Here is a 5,000-nt window from a genome sequence, read left to right on the forward strand (position 1 = left end):
TTCCCCGTTACCCGTTACAACCATGGTAGGCGCAGAACCTACCATCGACAGTTGATAAGGCAGACATTTGAAAGATGCGTCGCCGGTACGAGGACCGTGCGATCAGCCCAAAGTTATTCAGAGTCACCAAGGCAAACGGACCGGACGAGCCGACCGATTGGTTTTGATCTAATAAAAGCGTCCCTTCCATCTCTGGTCGGGACTCTGTTTGCATGTATTAGCTCTAGAATTACCACAGTTATCCAAGTAACGTGGGTACGATCTAAGGAACCATAACTGATTTAATGAGCCATTCGCGGTTTCACCTTAATGCGGCTTGTACTGAGACATGCATGGCTTAATCTTTGAGACAAGCATATGACTACTGGCAGGATCAACCAGGGAGCTGCGTCAACTAGAGCTGAGCAGCCGGCCGCCCGGGAGTGTGTCCCGGGGGCCCGCGCGAACACGCAAGCGTCCGCTCAATTATTCTGCAAACAGGAGGAGGCTGAGCTCCCCTGCACAATACACCTCGAAACCCTCTCAGGTCCCGGCGGCGCGCAGCGCCGTCCTAAGTACTTGGTCGGGTTCGAGAGAGGCGCAATCGCCCGGAGTTTGGCGAGTAGACGCTTTAGGTGCGACCACCCGTGCTCCCAACTGAGCTTGCCGCTGCCGACAGAGGCCCGGGAGCGTGCTGTCGTGGCATTGCCGGCGGGAGACAACACGCGCCACCTACGGTGGCCGGCAGCTCCAACGCCAGCGCCACAGAAGGACAAAAGCCCCACTTGGGTGCCGAAGCGAACTCTCCCAGCACAGCGCACGCGCCAACACGTCCGCACAGCTGCGATACAAACCACCTGCGAGAACCGCAGAGGCGACCGAGCAGCAGACGGCGTCGCGGCGCCGAGCGCCGGGCGGCGGCGCATCCTCAGCGCACACAGTCCTCAATCGGACCAGCACACTGCAGATGTCCACCGCGCTTCGCACCGGGCCCGCGAGGACCTACTTTGGCCGCACGGCGCCGCGTGCAGGGTGCGCCGGCGCGCAGCTGCGCCGCCTGCCGCCTCCGTCGGCCGGCGCGCCTGCCACTGGCCGCCCCCACCAGCCGGCTGTAGCGCGTGCGCCCACGCACCGCGCGGCCAGCACGCCGGGAGGCCCCCCCTCACCGGCCGGGGACGGTCCCACCCAGCCACCGCCGCGTATCGCTTCACACCCACATGCCATTCACGTTCGTGGGCATGGTGGGTATCGCTGAAACAACCGGTTGGTAGCTCAACCGATCGTCGCCATCACTGATTCACCTCTAGCGAGAACAACCGCACCACAACCGTTTACCAGTTGTTCATTTGCGTAACGTCACCAGCAAACGTAGACGTCCATCGCCATTTGCAAATTCAACGATTGTTGCATGCCTGTGTCAGGTGTCACGACACACTATGTCTGCCCACATACACGCAACAACATGTGCACGCTTCGCGAACACGTGGAAGGTGGCCCCCGTACGTATGCGATGTCCATTGCGCGAACGACTGTCAACCGGCCTCTGTCGCATGTCGCAGATGTGGAACGCAGTGCACCATGCTATCACGGTGTGTGAGAAGAGACGACTACGTCTGACAACACGCGCCACTACATCAACAGACGGCTCATGCTGATCGCCATCCACGGCATACCATACTGCAATCCAGCTCTTATAGGGAGACGACACGTAGCTGAGTGCACAATATTTGGACCGTATGGTTCGCCGTTGTTGGCGCAGTCGTGGTACGGTCACACATGTACCACGATGTATCATTCAGTACATGAGGACCAATGTGCAGTACAGTGTGTGATTTGGACGTACAACATCAGCGGACAGTTGACACACGCCGTACCACAACGTAGGCTGTGCTTCGCCATGCAAATGCCAATGAACAACTGCGAAGGGCATTGAGCATGTACGTCCTGCTGCCATCCGCATTACAGTGTATAGCTGCAAGGTGTTTAACATGAAGCGATACTCTGGGGACCAGGCAGTGCGAGTAGCAAACTATATTGCGGGGGTTGCAGTTAGGCAACACCACACTAATTTAACGCGTCGTATGACAATTACAGAGCAGGTTAAGGCCCAACGTGTGTTGGGTTAAGGCCCAACGTGTGTTGGGTTAAGGCCCAACGTGTGTTGGGTTAAGGCCCAACGTGTGTTGGGTTAAGGCCCAACGTGTGTTGGGTTAAGGCCCAACGTGTGTTGGGTTAAGGCCCAACGTGTGTTGGGTTAAGGCCCAACGTGTGTTGGGTTAAGGCCCAACGTGTGTTGGGTTAAGGCCCAACGTGTGTTGGGTTAAGGCCCAACGTGTGTTGGGTTAAGGCCCAACGTGTGTTGGGTTAAGGCCCAACGTGTGTTGGGTTAAGGCCCAACGTGTGTTGGGTTAAGGCCCAACGTGTGTTGGGTTAAGGCCCAACGTGTGTTGGGTTAAGGCCCAACGTGTGTTGGGTTAAGGCCCAACGTGTGTTGGGTTAAGGCCCAACGTGTGTTGGGTTAAGGCGCAACGTGTGTTGGGTTAAGGCGCAACGTGGGTTACGTTAAGGCGCAACGTGGGTTACGTTAAGGCGCAACGTGGGTTACGTTAAGGCGCAACGTGGGTTACGTTAAGGCGCAACGTGGGTTACGTTAAGGCGCAACGTGGGTTACGTTAAGGCGCAACGTGGGTTACGTTAAGGCGCAACGTGGGTTACGTTAAGGCCCAATATAGGTTAGGTTAAGGCCCAATATAGGTTAGGTTAAGGCCCAATATAGGTTAGGTTAAGGCCCAATATAGGTTAGGTTAAGGCCCAATATAGGTTAGGTTAAGGTACAATATAGGTTAGGTTAAGGTACAATATAGGTTAGGTTAAGGTACAATATAGGTTAGGTTAAGGTACAATATGGGTTAGGTTAAGGTACAATATGGGTTAGGTTAAGGCGCAATATGGGTTAGGTTAAGGCGCAATATGGGTTAGGTTAAGGCGCAATATGGGTTAGGTTAAGGCGCAATATGGGTTAGGTTAAGGCGCAATATGGGTTAGGTTAAGGCGCAATATGGGTTAGGTTAAGGCGCAATATGGGTTAGGTTAAGGTACAATATAGGTTAGGTTAAGGTACAATATAGGTTAGGTTAAGGTACAATATAGGTTAGGTTAAGGTACAATATGGGTTAGGTTAAGGTACAATATAGGTTAGGTTAAGGCACAATATGGGTTAGGTTAAGGCGCAATATGGGTTAGGTTAAGGCGCAATATGGGTTAGGTTAAGGCGCAATATGGGTTAGGTTAAGGCGCAACGTGGGTTACGTTAAGGCGCAACGTGGGTTACGTTAAGGCGCAACGTGGGTTACGTTAAGGCGCAACGTGGGTTACGTTAAGGCGCAACGTGGGTTACGTTAAGGCGCAACGTGGGTTACGTTAAGGCCCAATATAGGTTAGGTTAAGGCCCAATATAGGTTAGGTTAAGGCCCAATATAGGTTAGGTTAAGGCCCAATATAGGTTAGGTTAAGGCCCAATATAGGTTAGGTTAAGGTACAATATAGGTTAGGTTAAGGTACAATATAGGTTAGGTTAAGGTACAATATGGGTTAGGTTAAGGCGCAATATGGGTTAGGTTAAGGCGCAATATGGGTTAGGTTAAGGCGCAATATGGGTTAGGTTAAGGCGCAACGTGGGTTACGTTAAGGCGCAACGTGGGTTACGTTAAGGCGCAACGTGGGTTACGTTAAGGCGCAACGTGGGTTACGTTAAGGCGCAACGTGGGTTACGTTAAGGCGCAACGTGGGTTACGTTAAGGCCCAATATAGGTTAGGTTAAGGCCCAATATAGGTTAGGTTAAGGCCCAATATAGGTTAGGTTAAGGCCCAATATAGGTTAGGTTAAGGTACAATATGGGTTAGGTTAAGGTACAATATAGGTTAGGTTAAGGCGCAACGTGGGTTACGTTAAGGCCCAATATAGGTTAGGTTAAGGCCCAATATAGGTTAGGTTAAGGCCCAATATAGGTTAGGTTAAGGCCCAATATAGGTTAGGTTAAGGCCCAATATAGGTTAGGTTAAGGTACAATATAGGTTAGGTTAAGGTACAATATAGGTTAGGTTAAGGTACAATATGGGTTAGGTTAAGGTACAATATGGGTTAGGTTAAGGTACAATATAGGTTAGGTTAAGGCACAATATGGGTTAGGTTAAGGCGCAATATGGGTTAGGTTAAGGCGCAATATGGGTTAGGTTAAGGCGCAATATGGGTTAGGTTAAGGCGCAATATGGGTTAGGTTAAGGCACAATACGGGTTAGGTTAAGGCACAATACGGGTTAGGTTAAGGCACAATACGGGTTAGGTTAAGGCACACATTGTTGTAAGGAAAGGTGTTTTCGGGGGGGGGGGGGCTGGTTTGTTGATTGTGATTATCGTAAGTAAATGACTGCGGCATCATCTGATTTGCCACGTCAGGGTGCACCTTTGGCTCATAACAGGCGGCGCTCTGATTCCATGCTTGTGGCAGACCTGTGTCTTTCATTCGTGCCATTGTTTGTGTGGTGTGACAGGAGGCAGTATTGTGATGTTGGGTGCACCCCTGTGTAGGACATGTGTGGGTGTTGGTGGCTTAGCTGAGCAATGGTGGTTGTCGGAAGGGTGGGATATTCTGTTTTCCGAGTGGACCTCCCGGTCTGGTTATGATAGTGTGGATTGTCTAATGTGGCAGAGAGGATGCACTGGGTGTTGTTCCATGCTGGTGCTTAGATATTGTCTGTGTGCCTGTTACAGGCAGAGAGTAGTGCGTGATAAGAGTGTCTGGCTGACGTGTGATTGTGAGCAGAGTCTTTCAGCATGTATACGGACAGTTGTATACATTATCTGTATTCTGATGGCTCTATCTATTACTAATCAGCGCCGTGTATACGTTTAATCCGGTTCCAGTCGAAACTATTGTATCTCTGTACATTAGTGACACGGCGAGCCCGCTATGTAGTTACTCGTCTCGGCAGCTTCCACCGGTGTATGGCAAATGATTATA

The 5,000-nt window shown here is 51.4% G+C and overlaps 1 non-coding gene across 1 annotated transcript in view; it reads right to left on the reverse strand.

The window, feature by feature from the left end:
* The window catches only part of LOC124592527, a 1,910-nt gene extending 1,526 nt beyond the window's left edge, over positions 1 to 384 (reverse strand). Inside the window, exon 1 of the ribosomal RNA XR_006977488.1 lies at positions 1 to 384. This exon is cut by the window's left edge and continues 1,526 nt beyond it. This is a non-coding gene — a ribosomal RNA (small subunit ribosomal RNA).
* Between the last annotated feature and the right edge of the window lie 4,616 nt (positions 385 to 5,000).

This window comes from Schistocerca americana, unplaced genomic scaffold, assembly GCF_021461395.2.
Source record: "Schistocerca americana isolate TAMUIC-IGC-003095 unplaced genomic scaffold, iqSchAmer2.1 HiC_scaffold_937, whole genome shotgun sequence".
NCBI lineage: Eukaryota > Metazoa > Arthropoda > Insecta > Orthoptera > Acrididae > Schistocerca > Schistocerca americana.